This window comes from Podarcis liolepis, assembly GCF_965112155.1.
Source record: "Podarcis liolepis genome assembly, chromosome: 10".
Classification (NCBI taxonomy): domain Eukaryota; kingdom Metazoa; phylum Chordata; class Lepidosauria; order Squamata; family Lacertidae; genus Podarcis; species Podarcis liolepis.
The window spans coordinates 36,747,738-36,773,657 of NC_139562.1; the positions used below are offsets into that span (position 1 = coordinate 36,747,738).

Here is a 25,920-nt window from a genome sequence, read left to right on the forward strand (position 1 = left end):
AGGCATGGTCCTGCCACCCCTCCATGGTGTATGTATAAGGTGATCATCTAAGAAAAAAAGGCGGGTATTATTGATTCACCTTGTGCCCAACATCCAAATTCAGCCTATAGATCAAGGCAGACATGCTTCCGCCATTTTTGTTATTTTGAGATTTGGTTACTGTTTGCCTATTTCTTTATACGATCTCTTACCCGATCTTCACCAGAAGGTCCCAGAATAAATTAAATTATAAAATACATAATAAGGTTCCAGATGCAGCAGAACAAATTATTATCATTATTAATCATCATAATAACTACCCATGCTTCACTCTGTGGTCTCAGGGTGGGTTACAACATTAAAACACAACATTAAAAACAGTTTAAAATGACTTACAGTCACAAAAATAAAGTGGTCTCCTAAAACATACACCTCAAGTGTCAAAAGCCAGGATGAAGAGTTGTGTCTTCAGCGTTGGCCAGGATCTGTACAATGAAGGTGCCAGACACACCACCTCTAAGTGTGAACAAAATCTAGTGTTTTTGCTTTTTCAGATTTCCAACTTGCTACCATTTTGTTCTCCTTCTGTGTACTTCTAGTGGCGATGTGCATGTTACAATGAACAGAAATAGCTCTGCCTTAAGCAAACATTTTACTTCTTATCATGGAGCAAAAAGTATGTGTAGGAAATGGTGTCTGTCAGATAAGAGCTGCTAATTATTAGGAAGTGAGTGAGCTCAGGGTTAGTTATCATCGGTGTTATCACTTCCAGTTCACAAGTACATTTTTGAGATATATGTATTTCGACTATCACGCTATGTGAAAGCCCTTCTTTAAAAACATTGGTTCAGGGTTTCAAAACTAGTAAATGTGTGACAGGGCCTATCAAAGCGAAAAGGTTCACTGTGATAGTTCATGAACAATATAAATATTTCTGTACATTTCTGTATTTTAAAAAATATTTTAGTATACAATACAGTCACTGCAAAGTAAAGATCATAACATTTTGCTTATGGCATCATTTTACACGGTCTTAAAACACTGGCAGCCTTTATAGGTTCTCCACAGAAAGGTTTGTGAGGCTGGTAGGAGAGTTTTATTTTCTTTTTCCCTTACGTATGAAAAAAAGGGAGACCAGGTTTCATCAAAGGTATTTTCCTTTATAATTCCATTTGCAACTCTTCCAAGCTCAGTTAGTCACTCTGAACTAACTACGTATATCCCAAATACTGTTGAACCAAGTCACGAGAGGTAGCTCCACCTTGGCTTTCCAGTGATACACTACCACTAGATGTGTGGCTACCAATAAGAATTAAATCTTTATGCTGGATAGTAGGGTTGGAATGTGAGTTTAGTGAAAGCAGGGCTTAAGGCTGGGTTCGGTGAGAGAGGTTGTTTAACAATTTTGGAGATAATATTGAAGACTGTGGTCCAAAATATATTTTAAAAATTGCATTCCCACCAAGCATGAAAATGTGTTCCATATTTAAGTATTTGTGAAATTTTGTAAGGCAAAACCAGAAGGAAATAGTACTTGCAACTGGGACAAAGTAAATAGGATGTGTAGTTTTCAGCAAATGGGGGAGCAGCTGAGTTTCCACAATATTCTCTTGGAGAACTCAGGTTTACCGGTTGGTTATAGATCGTCTGCATTGATTGTAAAGTCAGAAGTCCTCTGGTTTAGTCAGTAGTCCAGAGGCAAGTGTTTTGTACTGAAGTTTTCACCCTGGGCCAGCAGAGGGATACTGTAGATAGTTTTCACTCAGGTCCACATATGCAAATAAGGGATTGAAAGTGACGTTCAGTGATTGGATAGTTACAGAAAGTGGTTACTGTTGCATTCTAGTGCAGCTCTATATAAGCAGGCTGGCTGAACCCTTCAGTTCAGTTCTGTTCCAGCCTGTGAATAAACAAGAGCTGTTTGAAGAATCGCTGTGTCGTCTGATATGTTCACCCGCAACTTAACAGCAAGAGCTAAGTTTAATTATTAGAATTTTGTCTGAAGTGATCTGGAGTGAAGGAAAGAAGTGTGACTTGGCTCACCTGCCTGAGGAACCCACTTAACTCCTACACGGGGTAGCTTTGTGTAGTGTACCTCATTAGCATGTGCACACTATCCTGAACTGTTGTTTGTAGTTTAATCTGAGTATCAGTTATTTAGAAAATGTATAAACCAATTTAACATTTTGGCAAAAATCCCAAAGCAGTTTTCAAAAATCTAAAGACAGTGAGTGCAAATGATCAGAATGCATGGGACTCTCAATCTCAGGGTCATGGGCTTGAGCTCCATGTTGGGCAGAAAGGCATTGCAGGGGGTTGGATTCTATGAAATACATTGCTGAAATTCCGCCATTTAAAACAGGAAGTCAGCAACCGAACAGGATAACATTCTCAATAATAATAATAATAATAATAATAATAATAATAATAATAATAATAATAATTTTATTCTTTATACCCCACCCATCTGGCTGGGTTTCCACAGCCACTCTGGAAAGCTTACAGCATATCTAAAAGCATAGTAAAAGCATCAAGCATTAAAAACCTCCCGATACAGGGCTGCCTTCAGATGTCTTCTAAAGTTGTATAATTCTTTATCTCCTTCACATCTGGAGACATCATAGGCCAGGTTAAACAAAATGAGTTTTTAGGAGACATTTGAAACATCCAACAGATAGAGCTTCCCAATTTTCTTTTGTGAATGTATTCTGTGAGGCGTTACAACAGAAAAGGCCGATTTCTTCTCTTATTTTTATTATTACTTGCAGTTGCAAAAAAGCTCCAGTTGATGATTATGGTTGTTGTTGTTGTTTTTAAAAAAGCACTATCCTAGGGTTGCCATATTTCAAACAGTGAAAATTTGCACAACTTGCACCAATGTGAGCCTGCCTGGGACCCAAGCTCAGCCTCTGTGATCCTGCTCATAGACTTGCCACAAGGAAGAATTTGATTGGCTGGCCCAAGACATAAGGCCTTTTCAGTGGTGGCCCCAGGCACATGAAAGTCCCTCCCTAGATTTGCATGTATTGCATAGTTCCTACGCTGAAGGCTTTTAAATGGACCTTGAAAACTTGCTTTTATATTCCAGATGGCTTTTGTTATTTATATTGGTACTGCTGCTAGTCTTTTAAGTGCGGTTTTGCTGTCTGCTTTTACACTTGTATTATTTTACTGGGCTGATATTGTTTTAGCTATACTTGTGGCGATTAGTCCTTGCTGTAGTTTAAAACTGGTTAAGCGCTGCCAAATGATATTTCCCAAACTAAATAAATGTCTGCTGGGCAACATTTTCATGGGCAGAATTATGAACTGGAATGAGAAAATCTCCCTACTTGAGGTCTGGGTTGCAGTTTTCTACTTTAATCACTCGTTTGAACTTCTCATACAGAACTGTAGATGCTATTGCTCAGTATGCTAAGAGCATCCCTTAATTTCCTCCTAGGTAACTATTACTATATGAGGATGCCCAGGAATGTCCAAATTGCCACTGCTAAAAATGAGGGCTATTAGCTGTATTGTCAATATCAGGAGAAGGACGCGGGAGAGTGGATGCAGCAAATGCAATTAAACGGGAAAAGATAGAAGGGAGAAAATCTCTATCCATTATTTAGTTTTAATGAGACAAGAGAAAAATTGAATATAGAATCTATTAGACAATTAGCTTCTTAAAAACTAGGGGTCCATGGTCTATATTTGGCCTAATATAATGCTCATTTTTTGGTGTAAGACAGGAGAAGAGATAATTACTTCAAGTTCTGTCATATTCCATCTGCACAGATCTGCCTAATTTCTCTATTTCTCTTTTTCCCCCACATTGATCCTCTCCATCTTTTAAGACTTTGGAGTGAGATGTGAGGAAAGAGACTGAGGAGTGGGAGGGTGAATGGGTATCAAGGGATGGCTAGGGAAAGCAGCTGGAGGTGACATTTATTGTGATGAAAGTGCTTTACGATGAGACACATCAGTACAGAGACAGTGTGGGATGCATGTGTGCAAACGGAATGGCTGCATATGTGTTTTTGTGGGTGGTGTGGCATTAGTAGTCACTAGGGATGTCTGAGAATTCAGATGGAAATGGCAGCAGAAATGGCCTGTGTTCACTTATTTGTCCCACGTCCAGAACAGAAATCCATCCAGCAAATAGTATTCGTAATCACTGCTGCTGCTTTCAATCCAGTAATGACATATAATCAAGCATTTTTCTTGCACTGAAATGAATGGGTGGAACAATACAATGACAACACATTTTACACAATTAATAAGCTTCATAATTTCAATGAGACGAATAATGCCATTCTTGGTGCAAGATGAACTGAAGGAGAATGAAAACAGTGCTGCATGTGACGAACACGGGCAGGAATAGAAAACTATGCCTCCTTACAGGCCTAGTACTCATCATTCAGTTCTATAGTCACTGACTGTACCATTCAGAATATATTTTTCAGAAGGAAAAACAGATAAGGTGTTCTCTGGAGGAGGCTGGGCTATCACGGAACATGCCTAAGCATATTTATTTATTTTGCAACATCATGGGAGGAGTGTTTCTACGACTAAGATGAAACTGCAAAGCTCCCTTGTTATTTGTGCTATTGAATGTTGCATGTTGTTTCAGTAATCCTGTCATATTTATAGTATTGACATATGTTTTCCCCCGTATGTTACTATAGTGTTGTTTTGCTATGTTATTATGAAATTGTTTTGTAGTGCTTGTTTGAAATGCAAACCTGTTTCTTTGTCGTTAGCCACTTTGAGCATATATTTTTTTTTGTGGAAAAGCGGCATACAAATAAAATGAACAAACGAATTTTGCTGCCCCAATTGTAGCCATACAACAATCATAATCAGCTGGCTATTGCCTATGATGTCATTTACGTCATGTGGTACAACTTCCTTCCTCCCAGTGCCACCTGTGAGGTTTGGAGCAGGACCAGTGGCGTAGCGTGGAGGTGCAGGGGGGGCCCGCTGCCCCGGGCGCAACATCTGGGGGTTAGGGTTAGGGGGCGCAAATCCACGGGTTAGGGGGCGCAAATTACTTGCCTTGCCCCGGGTGCTGACAACCCACGCTACGCCACTGAGCAGGACATAGGGTTATGTGTGGTTTTTTTTTTTAATCACAATCCTATCTCAGAAGAAAGTCCTATAGAGTTCTGCAGGACTTGCTCCCAGTTAAGTATGTATAGGAGTGTAGCCCAAATGTGTCTTGCTGTGCATTGTCCAGACTACAAAAATGGTATTGAAGTCCTGTAGTGATTTCATGCTCTTTATTGCAGCTTGTAAAACAGTGATTCAATTGCCCCCCAAACCTCAGGCTTTAATATACATTATTTACACAATGAGTCCCATCTGATTCGCTGATTCTGCTTCCCTCCTGGAGCCTGATTGGTCTTTTCCTGCAGGCCAATCAGTTGTTGCATTCTACGATCCTACCAGCCTAATAGGCTGATTAACTTCCTCCTGGAGCCTGATTGGTCTTTTCCTGCAAGCCAATCAGTTGTTGCATTCCAGGGTCCTACTTGCCTATTGTTCTAGGATCCAAGCTTAGTACATAACAGCTATTTTATTACAAAATATACTTTGGCAAAGAACCATTGTTTTATTTCCTCTCCTACTGTCCTGGATTTTATTTTAGGCTACACATCCCTCTTCAAGTGTGCTGGAGAACACATCTATCCAGAGTTAAAGAAATGAGAAAGAGAAGAAGAGTGACCCATTATATAGCTTCTCTGCTAACGCAAAGCTACCCAACCCCCCTCCATTTATCTTTTATGTTAGGGCAGAACCTATCACTACTGATACCAGACTGAGACTTGCAGAAGTATCATTTGGGATTAGTTCCGTCTGAAGAAAGCTTTGTTTAGTTTTCCAGAAAGGTCCAGCGTGGCGATATTGCAGATGCTGGCACGGCAAGAGAGATAATATTGTATGTGACAATGCTGAGTCAATGCAAAAGCTAGAGTATATTTGTAGCAGGTTCATCTCTAATGCAGTGCACTTTGTAGGTGAACCCACAAGTCCTCTCCTGGTGCCTTTCTGTCTGCCATTTACTATACTGCTTAGAGATGAAAAACAGGGCATTTTAAGAGAACAATTTGACTTAAAATGGTACCTTTTATCTGTGCCATAAAACACAATAGCAGCAGATAATGGGATTGAAGGGAATGCTTTGTTGCTGATAATAGATGTATTCCAAAATAATCTTTCTGGTCATGTGATGGAAATGCTTAATTTCAGGGAATTTTAATACTGGATCCCATTTTATCAAATAAGAAGAGTCCACCAGATAATAATGTGACTGACATGTAATTGCAGTTTTACTACAAAAGTAGGTATTATTATACCTGATAAAGGCACTCTTATTTATTTTATTTATATACCACCATTATTTCCAAAGGATTTCAAGGTGGTGTACATGGCTCTCCCCCTCCACATTTAATTCTCACAACAACCCTGTGAGGTAGGTTAGGCTAAGAGAAGGGTTGGCAACCTAAGACCCATGGGCTGGAAACAGCCCACAGAGACCATTTAACTGACCCGTGAGCCTCCCCCGAACTGAGCTGCCCACTTGGCAAGTCCCCGCGTGCTGTGCTAAACCAGTGCTGTGCTAAAACTCTCTTCCGCAGCACCGGAAATCGCTTCTGCACATGCCCAGACGCTGAAAATCGCTTCTGTGCAGGCATGATTTTTGGCGTCTGGGTATGCGCAGAAGTGATTTCCAGCACTGCGGACATGCACAGATGCAATTTCCAGCGTTGCGTTGCGCCAGCCTGGCCCATGGAGGATCTCCGTGGGAGTGATCCGACCCATGCCCAGTAAGCCTTGCTGACCCCTGGGCTAAGAGATGGAGATTGGTCCAAGGTCGCTCATGGCTGAGTGGGGATTTGAACCCTGCTCTCCCAAGTCCTAGTCCAACCCTCTAACCACTATGCCACACTGGCCCACTTCACACTCACTGTCAGGGAACTGCCATCAGTCCTGGAGGGAGAGAGAGGGCTCCAGAGGGATCCCAGAGAGCGTCCCGGGATTGGGAGAGGCAGCCCATCTTCTGGGGAAGGGAATCAGCTCAGCTCCAGTGGAGAAGGGGGGCAGATGGGGGAATCTGAGAGGGAGTCACCTGACTCCTTGCCGGGGACCAGCGGGGGGAGGAAGGGTCCTCCGCTGCCTACGCCTTCCTTGTGCAGAAGGCTTCCACGCAGGGAAAGTAGGAGGAGACTGGGCGTGAAAGAACTTCTTTGCTGGAAGAAGTTTAAGAAACGCCCACTGACGGATTCTGCCAGCAATTGAGACAGCCACGGGTGAGTGGCTGTCCGGACAGAAAAGGTTCACTTAGGCAACCCAGCCAGGTGTGGGCTTACGCACGAGCAACCCCTTGAACCATTACACTCTCCTTAATCCTCAAAGCCTGGTTACTTGGGCCTATTTCAGTGCCTGCCATACAACTGGGGACAGTTTAGCACAAAAATTTGCTTTCCAAAAGGCACCATTCAGGTGCAGCAGCCTTCTTCAACCTGGTTCTTCAACCCTATGCTGCCTGGTTGCTGTAGTCCAAAACATCTGGAGAGCACCAGGCTGGGGAAAGCTGAGATACAGCCTGTTCTCTATACTCAAAGTCTGTGCCTTAGAATAAATCACATAAAGGATACAGGGGTTGTATGTAACATGCTGACCTAGTGATAATTGCAAGCAACACTTCTGTCAGCCTGCCTTGCTCCTTTCTCCTGGTGGTGATCTTGTACACAGCATCAGTACACAACCAAGGATATGTGACATTTCCCTGCTGGGTCACAAGAATGCAGCTCAGCATTCTCCTTATTGGAGTCCTCTCCTCACCATTTCCTCTTTGTTCCCCCTGTAAACAACTATTGTTAAGTTGTTGGTTGGTTGGTTGGTTTTTCTTTCTTTTAAGGATGATTGCGATTTGGACATTTACTGTAACAGTCCCCCTCCCCTGGTACAGGGGTGGTTTGCAGGTGCTCATTTTACCTCCACCATAAAGTAATGTATGATTTGAGTGCACTTTGTAGTAGACTGAAAGTATGGTTGCCCCATCTCTTTTTTTAAGATCGGAGAGGAAAGAACCATGCAAAACTAGCAGCTGTGCCTACAAATGTGCTGTGAGAGGATTACCTACAGTGTAATCAATATATATACAGTATATACTAACTTTACTTTATGCTTGTGAAACATGGACCACTTACAAACACCATCTCCAACTCCTCAAAAGATTCCACCAACGGTGTCTCTGAAAAAAATTACATATCACTTAGGAAGATAGGCAAACTAATGTCAGTGTACTGAAAGAAGCAAGATCACCAATGTCGAAGCAATGATTCTTCAACATCAACTTTGTTGGACTGGTCATGTTGTTTGGATGCCTTATTATTGTCTTCCAAAGTGCAACTCCTCTATTCCTAATTTAAGAATAGAAAGCAAAATGCCGGTGGACAACAAAAGAGGTTTAAAGACGCTCTCAAAAAATCTAAAAAAATGCAGTATAAGTACGGATAATTGGGAAACGCAGGCCTGTGAGCACTCCAGTTGGAGAATAGCCTCTACCAAAGGAATCATGGAATTTGAAGAAGCACGAACTCAGGACGAAAGGGAAAAGTGAGCTAAGAGGAAGGCACATTTTGCAAATCCTCGCTGTGATCAACTCTCACCTGGAAACCTACCGGTATGTCCCCACTGTGGAAGCATGTGTGGCTCCAGAATTGGCCTCCACAGTCACCTACAGACACACCATTGCAACCATATTGATGGAAGACAATCTTACTTGGCCAAGAGTGATTACCAAAGAAAATAAAATAAAAGAGGTGGCCAACAGGGGTGGCCAACAAATCACCCTCTAGATGTTGTTGGATTGTAGCTCTCATCATTCCTGACCATTGACCATGTTGGCTGGGGTTGATGGGAGTTGGAGTCCGACAGCATCAGGATGGCACCACATTGCTTTCCTTGACCTATTTTAAATATTACTTTGAGTCTTGCATAGCAGAGGGGAAGGGTACCTTGCTATACCTCTACCACACAAAGCTTTTATTGCCTGGTAAAAATATGAGCCAGGGCTTAGGAATTGGCTGGGTTTGTGGCAGCATGAGCTTTTATAGACAATGTATGTACCCCATAGGGACGCGGGTGGTGCTGTGGTCTAAACCACAGAGCCTAGGGCTTGCTGATCAGAAGGTTGGCAGTTCAAATCCCCACGATGGGGTGAGCTCCCGTTGCTCGGACCCAGCTCCTGCCCACCTAGCAGTTCAAAAACACATCAAGTGCAAGTAGATAAATAGGTACTGCTCTGGCAGGAAGGTAAACGGTATTTCTGTGCACTGCTCTGGTTCGCCACAAGCGGTTTAGTCATGCTGGCCACATGACCCAGAAGCTGTACTCCGGATCCCTAGGCCAGTAAAGCGAGATGAGCGCCGCAACCCCAGAGTCATTAGCGACTGGACCTAACTACCTAACGGTCAGGGGTCCCTTTACCTTTATGTACCCTATAAGGTACATATATGAAATGCACTCCCCAACCATATTCCTTTCCTATAAACAATTATTTCTGTCTGACGTCCATTAGCAATTTGCAGAGTGTAATCTACCAAGGGCATAATGCAACTGCATATGCCTTACTTTCAGGACCAAGTGGCGAAGAAGATCTGTGTGGGCTTCCTACATCTTTTAATGCATTTGATTCCACATTTGTTTGAATGAAAATCTGCAGCAGCACAGAAGATCTTTCTTTATACAGAGCCAATCAGAGAAGCTGAGAGTGCTCTTAAAGGAAAAGGGGAGAACGGATGTGGTTTAGTCTAAACAGGATTTATTTAAGGTTTAAGCAGACTTTTCTCCCTGGGGGAATTAAGCTGCCATTTAAATGTTTATTTCCGAATATTTTACACATCACTGCAATCACTTTCAGATGACTTAAACATATGCATGGTATTATTGTTTATGCCTTCTGTCATCTCATACATTTTTCTTCAGCTGTTCTTTATTTTGAAAGTACTTTGATGTCTCTTGATTTAGGACTTGCCAAGATGGGAAATCTTAATCAAGGGAGCCACTGCTTCAGAAGGGCTTTTTGGCATTCAATCACAGATTTATTTCTTTTTAAAAATAAGGACGGGTATGAGAATATAAACACTGATCTCAGCTGTAGGGTTATTTGATCTTTCTAATACTGCACCAATTAACATATATGCATTCCAGTAGATTCACTCCTAGAAATCCCTGATCTTTTGGTGCATTTCTTGCTGTTATCTTCTTCTAACATGTGTCATCCTTCTGAAAACTCACAATGGAGAAGACTCCTTCAATATTCCTTTTCACTAACAATGCATTCTGTATTGCTTTCCAACGAATTTGTCTCATTATATGGAGCTTGCTAAAATCATGCAAATTGTTGGGCGCCTGTTTTGCAGACTTCCAGTAAGTCATCAGCTTGTATGGGTGGCATGAGAAAATATCACTTCCTTGAAATATATGCAAATGTCCCATTGTTTCTCAGTTATCATGGCCTTTCTAAACTATGATTTTTCCACACACTAAAACTGCAGTTGTTAATTCATTCATTGCAAGGCAGCCAGATGTATTTACTCACAGAACCATTTATGTTGCTAAGAAATCACATTTCCCCCATACTGAAGCCACAGTATTTTGTCAATGGAAAAATGTCATTCTTTCCCCACCTTGAATAGAATGCAACCTTTTCAGATGTGGGACCCACCAGTAACAGCAAGCTGCAACAGAGAACTCAGTTGTTTTCTTTTAAAAAATCTATTAAATCTACTGAAGACTTTGAAAATGGCTATAGTACAAATGGTATAACACACCATTGAATAGGCCCCCAGAACAACTGGCCACAGCTGCAGGATCATCAGGTGGTAGATTGATGTCTTTATCTTTAAGCACTAGGGGATGGTAGTGGAGGCAGGTGCACTGTGGAAGCAGTGCTATTTTTCTTTTAAAAATAATTTTAAAAAGAGGTGCCAGAACTCACCATGAACACCTCCCTTGTTCTCTTATACCGGCAATGACACTCATCTGAGAGGTACCAGAACTGGGTTCCAGCTGAAAAAAGCCCTGCATACAACCAGTCCAAGCAGTGGGTCTGGCCATCATCACTGTCCTCTTTACTCTGTGTTGTCCTTGCAGAACACAGCAGAGAGAAGGATGAAGACAAAACTAAAGTTTGTTGGCTCTGTTTCTGCCTGCCATTGGCTCTGGCTCCACCCAATTTTGGTCTCCCTGCCTTCTGCCCTTCCAGCCGCAATGGGCACCAACGAGAGAAGTGGACACGGAGCAATGGATCCAAACTACAAGAAAGAAGATTCCACCTAAACATTAGGAAGAACTTCCGGACAGTAAGAACTGTTTGACAGTGGAATTTGCTGCCAAGGAGTGTGGTGGAGTCTCCTTCTTTGGAGGTCTTTAAGCAGAGGCTTGACAACCATATGTCAGGAGTGCTCTGATGGTGTTTCCTGCTTGGCAGGGGGTTGGACTTGATGGCCCTTGTGGTCTCTTCCAACTCTATGATTCTATGATTCTACCACTGATGCACTGAGGACAAAAACCAAGGTTTTGCTCTCCTGAGCGACTTGACGAGGAAATACTACATTTCCATGGAATCAATATGAGTACAATGCATAGGAAGCTCAAAGTGGTTTTTTCTTAAATGGCTGGAGATCATTCAGGGGTGAATTTAAAAACTTCAACTCTAAAGTAGGACTCCTGTCATGGTGAGGAGGGAGATGCCATTTTGTGGTTCACCTCAGGTGCAGTAAGATCAATGTCAGTTCTGACAGTTATTGGCAGCCATTGTCTTATAGGTGTGTGTTTTAAGTTCACTTGTCTACTGAGATGTAAGTCGCAACTAAATGTGCACAGGAATGCAAACTAAGTGCACATTTTGGCACCCTTTCCCTGAGACAAGAATTGTACTCCAAACTTTGGAGTAATGCAAGAAAACTGAAAACTGTATTCGCTCAGGAAGTATGTAATGTATCAGGCTGATTCACTTTATCTGGAAATTAGACAAAAGTCTCAATCATCCCTAATTTAAGCTCATCACAGCAAGCTTTCCCCACTTCTCACCATCGATGAAGTACTTGATAACACACAATGAAAGTGACTATCATGGGCAAGCAAACATGACTTGGTAGCTTCAGATGATAACTGAAATGACCGTGGTAAAATTAAAAAAATTCCTTCCAGTAGCACCTTAAAGACCAACTAAGTTAGTTCTTGGTATGAGCTTTCGTGTGCATGCACACTTCTTCAGATACCAAGTGTGCATGCACACGAAAGCTCATACCAAGAACTAACTTAGTTGGTCTTTAAGGTGCTACTGGAAGGAATTTTTTTATTTTGACTATGGCAGACCAACACGGCTACCTATCTGTAACTGGAACAGTGGTAAAATTGTTTGTTTTCAAAGAATCACATGAGAGCAAAGGCCTTAGTTTACCACTAGCCCATTGGTTTATCCAGCACCACAGAATGCTCTCAGCTGGATAAATGGGCAAAGTAAAGACTTATGAAAATCCCATCCGTTAATCTCCCTATGCCTTAATACCCCATCTGTAGAAAGGGGGATAAGTCTACTCTACCTCACAGTGGGTGTCTGGAGGATAAGCATAATGAAGGATATCCAAACTCACTGTTATCATGATGGTGGAGAGAGCATATAAATTATTTAGACAAATGCAATTCATGAAATGGATAATGCAGTGAGCATTGGATCTCACATTTTTAATTTCATGAATCTCCAATAAAAAACCAGTGACATATATCATAGCAGAAAGTCAACTATTTTTAACCTTGCTCTTCTGAACAGGTTGAATGGACCTGCTTTTGACTTGCTTGCCTCATTATAGAGACCCTCTGATATACTGGCTTCAGTGTGACTTCCCTCTACCTCCATTATTCCAAACTTCACCTTTTGGAAGGAGCAGGTTTCCAGGCTCTTTTGAAATGGGAGTTCAGAGAAGTCTGCTCCAAAAAGCCAGTGTAGGGACTCAGTGTTTGCATTAAACATGTACAGAAACTGCCGGTATCTGAAGATGTCCCTGGATCTCTTTGCACTGCCTTTAGGCAGCCGACAGACTGGATTATGGGAACGAAGTGGTCCGTGAGTCAGATTCAGTGGCACACTCCAGTTCTGTTGTGTCACTCTGATATCGTCAAGCACTTTAACTGGTGGTGGAAGCCAAATTTGTAGTTCATAGAAGCAGAAACCAGAAAAAATTGCCTCACAGGAGTGTAGGCAAGCAGCCTGGGCGTACTTGCAGATGTTACAATAATTAAAACCTTAAAATCTTTCCACCAATGGTGCCAGGTTTCTCCCCTTCCCCTCTGTCCCTTCAAACTAAGGTGCTGATAACTCACTCTATTCATACTGTTTAAATATTATTTCATGCATTCCTTATTCCTGGAAAATATATATTCACATTGCCTCATAATATTAAATCCTGCCTATATGCAGTTAATTAGCTATATGTGCTTCAACACCTCAGACCACTGCTGCTCCTTTTCCACCTCCCTGAGGTAGCTGCCTCACTTTGCCTCATGATAGGGTTACATGCCCTGGGTATTGTGTTGTATGGACATTTCAATCTACAGTATTTTTATTACAGGCAATGACCGATTAACAAGCACCCAAAAGATGAATGATTGCACACACACGCATGGAGTTGAACCCAGAAGTGACCCAAAAGTGTCACTCAACACATTATGAAATGGGCAGAATGGGGGCGGGGAATAACAAGGTGGGACACGCTGATACACACTCCAGCGATGCACACAGGGACCAGATCAGAATCCCTCATCTGGACCTTGTGTCAAAATGAATTCTCTCCACCACAAAAATGAGTTCCAAAGCTTTACTGCCAAACAGTCTTAGATACTAGTTACAATAAGATAAGTGTTATAAAATGGCCAAGTAGGACATTGCAAACAAGAAATGGGGTTCAATCCTTTATGCTGTTCAATAAACTTTCCACCAACTGGCCCCAGAGGGAGATGCTAAGTTTGTTAATCATTGCAGAACTTCTCTTCAACAGCTGCTGCTGCCAGTACTAGCCATCTCCAATAAAGCACAGGCTGGCTTCTCAGGTTTCAGCTTCCTGCTGTTTGAGCTCAGGACTTCCTGTTTCCGGTGATGAGTCATCAGGTAGTTTAGTGCACTGAAATAGCAAAATAGCAGCTTTCATTGATGCTTTTGACAAAGTGCAACTTTTTGCCTCTGGTAAACTGCCTTTTCAGCATTTTCAATACAATGCATTAAAGCACAGCATTTTATGTACATTAAACTTATAACTTTAATATGGAACACCTTTTAAAGTTTTATTTCAGAGGACAGTTGCAGGTGATGTAAAACATCTCTGCCCGAGTACCTGGAAAGCTGGTATGAGTCACAGTAGATATTATTGAGCTAGATGGACAAATTGTCTGATGTGGTATATAAGCTTCCTCTGCTTCTGTGTAACAGAGTGGTCACAGTATAGAGAACGGAAGGCTTCCTGCTAATAGTGACAGCACCTGAGGCTGAACTTCAGGTGAGATGAATGGATGAGAAGATTGATTCTTAACTTATAGAAGAAGGTGCCTTGGAAACACCTTCCCTTCTCTTCCTTGGTCTGATGCAGACACCAGGAAGACTTCTATTTCCAATTGTTTCATTGCAGGGGTAGGAAGAAGAGGAGCAGTGAATGGGTAGGAACTGTGTTGTGATCCATGGGCTATGCTATCCTTGTAGCCCTACATTAAAAAATAAATTAAAACTCCAGCTTTGCTTAAAGGATGAACACCTATCAGAGCTATCCAACACCTCATACCAGTAAATGAATAGACTTTGAAAGTGTCTTTGAATCAGGTGTGTGTTTGAATTTTCACACTTCTTGTTCTCTTCCCCATCGCAGAAAAAGTGGACCTGAAGAAAAATCTCTCAATGTATGTTTGTTTATTTTAAGGCACAGCTGTCAAGTTCTGGCCTGACATATTTCTCTAAGATCATTTTACTTAGTACAGCAATGTGCTTTTTTTCTTTTTGCCTGAAGGTGACAGATGATACTTTATGAGTTTCAAAAATATTACCAATATTCAGTGTGCTAAACCAGAGAGTAGTCATTAAGCTCCTTGTCTCCTGGTGCAGTGTTTGAAGTCATGTGCTGATATCGCTGGAATGGTGTCAGGTTAGATCTGCGAAACCTTGAGCTACTTTGTTGATGCTATGAGGCAGCTTCTTCACTGTTATTAATGTGCTTCATAGGCTGTAGGTAGCATTTTGTGTCTCTTTCTCCATCTCCCTTGGGCTCTTTGCTGTAAGCATTTTCATGCTGGTGATGACTTAATGCTGTACTTTCCATCAGTTTTCTCTCTGTCTGCCATTGTGACTCTTTTCCATTTTCTGCTCCTGAAGAGGAGACAGATCCAGTCATAAATGTTTAAATGCTTGTAGTAAACCCCCCCGAAAGAATGACTATATACAGAAGACAGTGCACATAATTTGTAATTTTCTAAAGTGCATTGAGAAAAAGACTTATCTTTTTCTGGGAACTGCCCTGAGACCTCCGGGTATAGAGCAGTATCTAAATTCAATAAATAATAATAATCTCACCTCCTTTACAAATCTTGCCTTGCCTGTCCTATTTGGATTGTAAATGAAATACTGCTGAGACCCAAGTGTGTTAAAATGGTTATCTGGTGATAATTTACACAAAATAGAAGCCCCAGAGATCTCTGATCCAGCACGTGAGGAGGGGGTGTTACTTCCCCCCCCCATGCTGTTTTCCTCCCCAGAACACCCCAATCTATTTTTCTCTGACTCGTCCATTGCTTCTGAGTGTGGGATGGTGCTGATGCTTCAGATGATGTGTGGGGGTAGAATCAGGCCCCTTCCCTACACACCATGGTCCTAATCCAGATCCTCATCTGTGGTTGCTTAAAAGACAATTAAAACAATCCAGGGCCTAAATCATGGTCAATATGTCAACCATTTCGGGTCTTAGATCATTTCATTGGTTGTTGTTTCATATTTGCAAACCCCTTCCACAGCCTAGTTCTGAGGTAGTAAACCTGGACCTGTTCTGTAGCACTTCGGGTGACAGAGGACAGCTTTTGTGACCTAATGTCTTTTCATACAAATAAATAAATCCTCCAGATAAAAAAACAAGATATTTGTGAGAGGGTTAGGCTGGATCGGAGTAGCCAATGTGGTGGTTCTAGATGTTTTAAGATGCTTTTAAATGTCATTACTGTATCCATCTCATGAGTTACCCAAGAGACAGAATTCCAGAGTACAGTGAATGTAACGGCCAAAAAGACCCACTTCTACGTTGTGATTAAGCAACAATCTGCTGGTCATAGAGTGGCCAATAGAGTCTCCTTAGAAGATCTTAAACAGCAGGTTCTCATTTACCAGTGAGAAGCAGTCCATAAGATATTTAAGTTTGTGACTTTAAATATCAGCAACAAAACTTTGGACTTCTCCTAGTGGCTAATGTGTAGTCAGTCCAGATCTTTCAACACTGGGATAATATGTGTAAAACTGAATGACCCACCTACTCCAGCTTGCACATCTTCCAAACCAGGCCTAAGGGTAGCACATCAGAGTAGTGAGGTTACCAATGTATGGAACACCATGACAAGGCTATTCCTTTCTAGGAACAGCCACAGTTGGCACACCAACCAAATTGAGTAATGAACACTCCAAACTGCTGAGTTCACCTGGACATTTGGTGACAGTGAGGGATCTAGCTGCAACTTCAAACATTGCACCTACTCCTTCAGAGAATGGAATTCTATGTGGAGGGAATTGTTTTTATGGTGGCAGTGATGTGGAAAGAAGCTGCTGTGGGGACATACTGCTGCAGTCATGAGCAAAGGTTCCCAGAATGAACACATCATTGTGCAAGTTGAGCCCTCTCCAAGTGAATGTACAAGTGTGGTCCTCTGGGGATGTTCTATGTCTGGAACCTGATATCAGTGTACCCCTTAGCCCACATCCCTGTGAGATTGAGGTTCCCAACTGCACAGAAAGCCCCACATGCATACAGCTGTACATGCATAGAGGCCTCTTTCATGCATGGAATTGAACACATCATCCTTGGGCAGAGAAGAAATGTTATGACCAGTGAATGGCACCCAGTATTGAGAGCATGGCTAGCCAGCACAGCCAAGCTCATCCTTCTGCTGAGCACCTGAGTGCTTTTTCTGAAGAGGGCTTTAATGAGCAAAAGCTCCTTTCTTCTGTTTCCCAGAAGTTTTCTCAGATGCATGTTGATATTGGTTTAGGCTTGCCAGGCATTGTATTTAGACATGTTACAATTCAGCCTGCACTGATGTACTTGAAGCGCAGGCCAGCGTTGCACAACTGTCAGGTGCTGCTCAGATGCACCCACTGTTGTGCCAGCTGATAGACAGACACATCAGCACACTTGTGTGTTTTTTTAAATCTATCCCCAGGCAACATCTTGTTTATGTGTTCTGAGAAAAAAACGTATTAGCATGTTTTCAGTGACACAACAAAGGCACAATATAAAATACCAGGTATGAGCTGTGTGCTTGTTGCTGAGGTTGGCACTTCAGTATTCCTGTTTCCAGGGTTACAGCTGATCTTTTTTTATGCCAGTTGTTCTCATCAGTAGTGATTTGGCTTTTTCCAAGGTCCACTTTTGAAGCCTACATTTCCCCTTCAAATAAAGCCCTTTCCCTTCAAATAAAGTTCATTACTCATTGTTCAGGGCACTGGCACCCACAGGAAGAAGGCTAAAGTAGTGGCAGCTCTCTCAACATTTAGCATAAAATGTGCAAACCCCCATGAGAGTAGATGATTCATTTCTCTTAAAAACAAAAAAAGGGGGTTCTATTCATTCAGAGGAATCTTCTGAAACTGCCAACTGGTTTATGACTTGTGCTTCATAGTGCTTTTGAAAAATCACCTATGTGCTGAGCTAGGAAGTAATCTATTGTTTTAGCACTACTGCAAGACTGAGAAACAAGTGCCAACTGTAGGGAAAATGACTATGAGTGTCGTCTTAAGACTAAAAATAATGATGCAGTGCAACTGTAGGAAAGCTAGAAATGCCATTTTGGGAAGAGGCCATAGGTTAACGGCGGATAATGCAAAGGTAGAGTATGTGTTTCATATGCTTAAGGGCTCGCATTTAGCCACTGTGGTCACTAGTTAGAAAGGAGATTGAGCAAACCTATGAAAGATCTCTGAACAAATCCCTAATGGATAGTAGCCAGCTAGATGCTTCTGACAATATAGTTGAACTTCATATATTCATATGCAAGAATGAATAATTTTGCATACAAATCTGTGTATGAAAACACTTGGAGAATATGTTGAAGGCAGCAGTTGTTGATAATAGACATTCTGACTGCAAATGGAATCAGCTGAAATTTGATAGGACAGGTGATTTTACCATGGAAATGCATGGTTCTGGAATAGGGTGACCTCTGTGAGAATGGTCCTTTATTTGAAGAGCTCCCCAATTCCAGTTAGTGAACCCTAAGAACAGGGGAAGCCTCAAACTCTCCCATCAACAGCTAGCGCTTGAAGAGCCATCTGAACAGTCACACAGGTCACCTGATAACATTCCTCCTTACCCCACTATGGTGAAACATATTCTATTTCTATTTAAATTGTGGCGATCTCTTCAAAATGTGCATCTATGCATACAAATAAGAGATGCAGCTTTAAGACATGCACTACATGGAGGTGCTGAGTTATGCAACTGGCACCTCCATTCAATCCCTGCTAGGTCTGAAAGTGTGAACCAGGGCACAGAGTCAAGGAAAGCAGGATCCAGTGAGAAAGTTTGACATGTGGGCGGTGTGCTGGTGGTAGGAAGGGAGCAGACAGGTGAGCTTTGGATTCGCCAAAAAGGAAGCCAAAGAGAACAAGGAGGTAGTCTCTCTCTCTCTCTCTCTCTCTCTCTCTCTCTCTCTGATTATTATTTATTAAATTTGTATACCACTCTTCATCCAACGAAAACATGGCAATTCACAACATAAAAATACAAAATAAGAGCATATTGTATTAGCAATCTGACCTAATCAGCCAAGCATCTCTAGGGTTATAATCTGAAAAATTTCCTCACCAGTTCATGATGCAGTTCACATTCCATAGTTCATTACTACGTATGTTGGAATATTTTGTGCAGAATCATTTTGAGCAAGGATGCATTATTCTGAAAAAAATAATGAAATATTTTCGCTGAATGCTTTGTTGAGTGCTCATTCTACAGAATACTGGGCTGTGTTTCGTAGCACAGATTGAGTGCACAATTGAATATTTTCCTTTGTACAGTACATTCTTGAGCTGCTGCTACTACTACATAGAACATGAGCATCTTTCTTAGTTTATTTTCAGCTGCCACACCTGAAAGTAACAACATAGCATGGGACTCTCTCCTGCTGAAACCTGTAAGATAGGAATTTTTTAAAATGAGTTTGTCTGAATTATTATTTATTACATTTTTATGCAACCTTTGCTTTTCCTTCCATCCTTACGGTGACCCTGTGAAATAGATGTTGAATAGAGGCTGAAAAAGAGTGACTGGCTCACGGTCAACCAGTAATCTCCTTGGCTGAATGAAGGTTTGAACCTGGGTCTCCCCAGTCCTACATGCTAACCCCCACTTGCTGGATCATCACCTTTTCGTGGTGAGTGGGCTTGCATGTTCCTATGACCCTTGTGAGTGAAGCCGTCGGGAATCTCATACTCCCAGCAGGGTCACCCAAGGTGGTAAGGTCAGAGGGAAGGAGCTAGACAAAGAATGATCCAAGAAGTCCTCAATGGCAGAACAGGTGGATGATAACAAACAGTATGTTACAATGGCTGTGAAGGCCATGATCCTACACTTTGTCGAAGGGAAACTTCCCACTGGAGTAGAAATCATATATCGAACAGATGGAAAGCTTTTCAATCTGAGCAGGCTGAAAGCAAAGAGTAAGGTTACCTTAACTTCTGTCACAGAGCTTCAGTATGCTGATGACAACGTAGTGTGTGCACGCTCAGAGGATGACCTCCAAACCATCCTAAATATCTTTGCAGAAGCTTACGAAAAGCTTGGCCTATCACTCAACATCCATAAAACCAAAGTGCTGCACCAACCAGTACAAAATAACCCCTCTGCAGCGCCACAAATCCAACTCAATGGTGTAACGTTGGAAAATGTCGATCACTTCTCCTACCTAGGCAGTTATCTTTCCACAAGGGCCAACATTGATGCCGAAATCCAGCATCGCCTGAGCTCTGCGAGTGGGGCTTTCTGCCGATTGAAGTGCAGTGTTTGATGACTGGGACATTCACAGGGAAACCAAAATGCTTGTTTACAAAGCTATTGTACTACCAACCTTACTATATGCTTGTGAAACATGGACCACTTATAAATGCCATCCCCAACTCCTCGAAAGATTCCATCAACGGTGTCTCTGAAATTTTTTACACTCACTTGGGAAGACAGGCGAACTAATATCAGTGTACTGGAAGATGCAAAGATCACCAGTGTTGAAGCAATGATACTTCAACAGCAACTTTGTTGGACTGGTCATGTTGTGCCTGATGATCGTCTTCCAAAGCAACTGCTCTAGTCCAAACTTAAAAATGGACATAATGCTGGTGGTCAACAAAAGAGGTTTAAAGACTATCTCAAGGCAAATCTTAAAAAATGTAGTATAAACACTGACAACTGGGAAACACTGGCCTGCGAGCGCTCCAGTTGGAGAACAGCCTTTACCAAAGGTGTCGTGGGCTTTGAAGACACCCGAACTCAGGACGCAAGGGAGAAACATGCTAAGAGGAAGGCACGCTTGGCAAATCCACACCATGATCAACTCCCGCCCGGAAACCAATGTCCCCAACTGTGGAAGGATGTGTGGATCCAGAATTGGCCTCCACAGTCACTTATGGACTCATTGTTAAAACCGTGTTTATGGAAGACAATCTTACTTGGCTACAAGTGATCGCCAAAGAAGAAGACAACATGCTAACCACTACATCAAGCACCACTTTGGCTCTGACTCACATCCCACTGCAACAATCTTAGACTACAGGGTCTCCTCGGACCAAATTAATGCAGCTAATTCAGAAAAAGAGACTTCAGGATTGCATCCTCTAGCTAAAAGAAATAAATATAGTTTTAACTGTATGAGCTAGACTCTTTTATAAACATTGGCTATTCCTGGACTCCCAAGTGGCTAGCTTGGTGAAATAAAATGAAAGCTCTGTTACTTTTAAATATTAGGTGGAACAATCCAGAAACATTGCTGTTGTAGCAAAACATAACAACACACTTTATTTTCTGGGAATTGCACAAATTTAAAAAAAGAAACATACACTACTGTGGTTCAGTACATGGCTTTGGCAATAAGGCAGAATGCTTGATGGTTGACCAGCCAAGTGAGTCAGGGGCAGAAGGTCATATTTACTGTGGTAGATTTTTTATTTTTATTTTAAATGTGGTTTCTCATCTGATCCTATTCTCCCTCCTATTCTCCTTAAAGCAAAAGCCTGAATTTTGATTCCCCTCTTCCAGTGTGAAATTTACATGTGAAGTTTACCCTGTTTTTACACACAAGGGGCCTGATCCAGACATGCTTGTGAACAGCGTGGTATGCTGCACAGCTTTTCTTTGTCCAAAGGTCCCCATTTCCATATTCAGATAGGTGGTGGGGCAAGGAAGCTTGACAACTTGCTGAAAAGTTCTTTCTTTCTTTCTTTCTTTCTTTCTTTCTTTCTTTCTTTCTTTCTTTCTTTCTTTCTTTCTTTCTTTCTTTCTTTCTTTCTTTCTCCCCCCTCCTCCTCCTACTGCAGCAGCATTATTGGGAAACACGCCAGAGTCTGGCTTGCTGTGGCAGCTGAACCTGAGCTCATGGTTTTTTGCTCTCCAAACCCACAAACCCAGGTTCAAACATTGCAATAAGCCAGACTCTGCAGCAGGAGTAGGAGCAGGGCCACTGTGGACCTGTAAACTCATGTTCCCTGCAGTGGCCAGCTCTTCCTCTGCTCTTCCTTCACTAGCCACAAAGGACCTTTACTGCATATTTTCCCCACACTCCTTTGAGTAAAATGGAAACTTTATAATACACTATCATTAAAACCGCACAAGTAATTTTTCCTGGATTAGCGAAAAGCAAATACACAAAGGCAACTTTAAGGTATGTATTTACTGGGCAAAAATTATCTAAAGTGAAAGACTTTTCCAGGCACAATTTTTATTCACTCGTTTCAAATCTTACATTTGGACCAGCTGTGGACCTACGTTTCTGGGGCCCTGAAGCTTGAACTGCTATGTGGGCCCTTTCACAAGCAGCAATGAGGTCTAGGTAACCACTATTATCTCCTTCAATGGGGCTGTGCCACGACAGATCACCGCCCTTTTACAATATTACAATCCAGTGTTATTTTTCTAGAAAAAGGGGTGCTGGAAGTCCCCACGAACTCCTCCCTTGTTCTCTGGCACCCACCTGAGAGGTGTTAGAATTGAGTTCCAGCTGGAAAAAGCCCCCGATGCTACTGACTCTCAAACTTTGGGATTGTTGAAATATATACAACTAAAAATTAATCAATACTAGATCCATTTTTTTTAAAGCAATGTGAACTAAAGTTGCTTCTGGGGCTACTCTGGGTTTAGAGCCCCTGTTATTACTTTCCTAGCAGATCTGTCCCTCATTTGGACATCTTGTTTGCCATACCAAGAGGGTCCAAAATCCTAGATTTCACATTGATAGGACACATTATATTGATGCTATCTAAATAATGGTGCCTTTTCCCAAACTGTATAGTGGTAAGGTGCTAAAAATTTGCTTTGCCTTATGTGGAAAGGTTTTACCCAATGGTCTATGATCACGAGAGTCCTGTGGATTGCAGTGGTTTTCCTACATTTCAGGGAATTCACATATAGTTATAAACTAAGTTTAAGCATCTTACATCAAAGATAATTTAAATGTGCAGTTGGGTTTGCTTGTTTTTTTAGTCCCAATCACTGTGTTGATTGTTTTTAAACTATCAGAGATAAATTTAATAATGTGTCCTCCTAATGTTTTTGCTGCTTCTGCTTCTTATTAGGTTTTGAAGACATCTCTGGTTACACGTGTACGGACACATGAATTGTATCTCTAAATAGCTCTGATTAGACTGTGTGGAAATGCCTCAGAGATGCCTTCTTCCTTTCCCACAATAACTTTCCAGAAGACAGAACATCTTGCTGTCTGGACAAGTTAAACCTTTGGATGAGGTAATATGAAAATTCTTCTACTGCTCTTATTTCCACTTGTGTATGTTTTTCCTGGCTCAGAATCAGTGACCCAGTTATTGTAGTTCCTTAGTTCTTGTACTTCTTCCAAAGTATTTTGTTTATCTTTGAGCCTGCGAGCTCGTGTGTGTGCACACACGTTTTTCCTTTCCTGCCCTTTTGCCTCTTCCTCACAGTAGATCTGAGAGGTGTGGGAGGTTGACAGCAATTACCGTACGCTAATGCTGCACTTTGTGCAAAAGAGTGAACTGTGGGAAAGGGCAATGAATGCAAGCAGTGAGGAAACAGGTCCACCAGATATCATGGGCCAATCTCCCTTGCTGTGTTTGGGTCAATATGTGGGAGCTCTTGTACCTAAGACTGAACTTAGGCTTAGGAGGCAGGTAGATTTTAAGGGGTCCCACTACTTCCCCATTTCTCAGACTTGAGATAGATTCAGTGGTGTAGCGTGGGGGTGTATGGGGGCAGTGGCCCCAGGCATGAAATCGTTAGGAGCACAACATTTCAACACCTGGTCCTGTCTCAATACAGCTGTGTGCTTCCATCGCTGGGTTCTGTTAAAAATGGCTTTTCCATGCCAGTCAGGAATTAACGTCCACACACAAAAGAATGACTCTCCTCCTCCTCCTCCTCCTCCTCCTCCTCCTCCTCCTTCTTCTTCTTCTTCTTCTTCTTCTTCTTCTTCTTCTTCTTCTTCTTCTTCTTCATCTCTCCAGCTGCAATCTCCAGAGTGACACAGACTATATTTCATACATACCCCCTCCATTTCCCTCCCACCCACCCCCAACTCTGTGCAGCCTCGGGTGATGGCAACCCAAGCTACACCACTGGATAGACTTACTGCAATAATAATAATAATAATAATAATAATAATAATAATAATAATAATAATAATAATTTATTATTTGTACCCCGCCCATCTGGCTGGGTTTCCCCAGACACTCTGGGCGGCTTCCATAATCACAGATTAAAAGCTTCCCTGAACATGCAAGAAGCATGCCCCATCTGGAGAGGATGTTTGAGCTTCTCTGTGACTTCTCCCCAAATTCAATGTTCTGTGTTCCTCTTTTGTGTGGAGTAGGAGGTAGAAGCAATGTGGGCTTTTGTCTCTTTGTGGCATTGGCTGACAACAGAATTAGTAGAAGTCAACTTGTTTATATGCATTCCCATTTGTGTTAACAAATAAGCCCTGTGCATCTAATGGACTCTGAGGACATATCATGTCCACATCTATGCTTATCATTTCTTGAGGTGCACTGACAATATTGTGCAGAAGACAAAGCGATACTTTTGCAGCGATGCCCATTTCCCATAATAATTTTTCAGACTCTTTGCTGGCCTAGCACTTGAAAGCCTGCACTTGAAAGGTTTCTAATAGCCTCTCAGGCACAATTAAAGTTCTTCTTCTTCTTTAAAGCCTAAGTGGTTTTGGTCCACTGGCTTCAAAGAGCCAGCATGTCCCATCACGTTCTTGCTGATCCGTTGAGAAGGTCCTCTTGATCATGCCACACATCATATGCACCAAATCCATACACAGACACAATTTTTTACACAAATAAGGAATAACCTTTCTTTGGAGACTCGCAAATATTTGGGGAGGGCTTTACAGTCTTTTTTGCAGAATGGGATGGGTAAATAGGTGGCTGACATTGCAATCACTTACCTGAGAAGTCCCAAGGAACAGAATGAGCTTATTTCTGAGTAAACGTGCATAGGATTGCACTGAAAGAATATTTGGAAGGACTAGAAAAGCATTGCATCATTTATTATATAATGAAAGATGCTAATATGTACTATCAAAACCAAATTTTGCATGCATACCCTTCCAAGTGTCCCAAAGCCAAAGCTCTAGTACTGCCCATTACTGGCTTTGGTCCCACCAAAAGCTACCCCACAGCCCCACGATAGGTTATTCATAAAGGAAGGTGGCCCTAGGAAGAAAATATTGCCCACCCCAGGCTTCTATGGGTAGAAAAACAGGGGCATCTTATGAAGATAATAGGCGTAATTGCCCCATTCTCTTCTGAATGGACTCCCATGTTTTTATCAGCTGCATTAGCAAAATTGCAGCACAATATACATTTTGTACAGCCAAGGATTCAGCCCCACATTCCTGCTCCCAAGATCCTCTTTCTTTCTTTCTTTCTTTCTTTCTTTCTTTCTTTCTTTCTTTCTTTCTTTCTGCAGCACCACTGCTGCTACTGCTACGGTCACCACCATTTCCCCCTGGTGTTGATACTGCGCTTGTAACAAACAGTAGTGCAACAGGCAGAAATCTCATGAGAAGACAAACAGTACTTGTTGAATGTTGGTCTGTCATGCTGTTGCTACAAGCAAGAGGAGCTGCCAGGTGTCAGAGGGCAGGGGCAGTGAGATGGTAACTCTCATGAACACTCAGGATGAAACGGTGAAATCAGCTATGATTAAATGGGCACAAGATGTTGGACATAACATAATGATGGCTGACTGGGAACAGTTATGGACTACAGGTATGAAATTCACGGCATGTAATGCCTTAAGAGAAAATCTAATGAAAATGATTTACAGGTGGTACATGACACCAGTCAAGCTTGCAAAAATTTACCATTTGCCCGACAATAAATGTTGGAAATGTAATGAGACTGAAGGTACATTCTTTCACCTTTGGTGGACGTGCCCAAGGATTAAGACATTCTGGGAGATGATT

The 25,920-nt window shown here is 41.9% G+C and overlaps 2 long non-coding RNA genes across 2 annotated transcripts in view; one reads left to right on the plus strand and one right to left on the minus strand.

The window, feature by feature from the left end:
• LOC310687658 overlaps positions 1–25,920 on the plus strand; it is a 114,697-nt gene that overhangs the window by 45,380 nt on the left and 43,397 nt on the right. Inside the window, exon 3 of the long non-coding RNA XR_014516518.1 lies at positions 23,048–23,216. This is a non-coding gene — a long non-coding RNA (uncharacterized lncRNA). The remainder of the gene's footprint in view (positions 1–23,047; positions 23,217–25,920) is intronic.
• Positions 13,846–16,795, minus strand: LOC310687415. Its single transcript, XR_014516415.1, has 3 exons — positions 16,594–16,795; positions 15,064–15,382; positions 13,846–14,153 (listed from the first exon to the last, which is right to left on the minus strand). It is a non-coding gene; the product is annotated as an uncharacterized lncRNA (long non-coding RNA).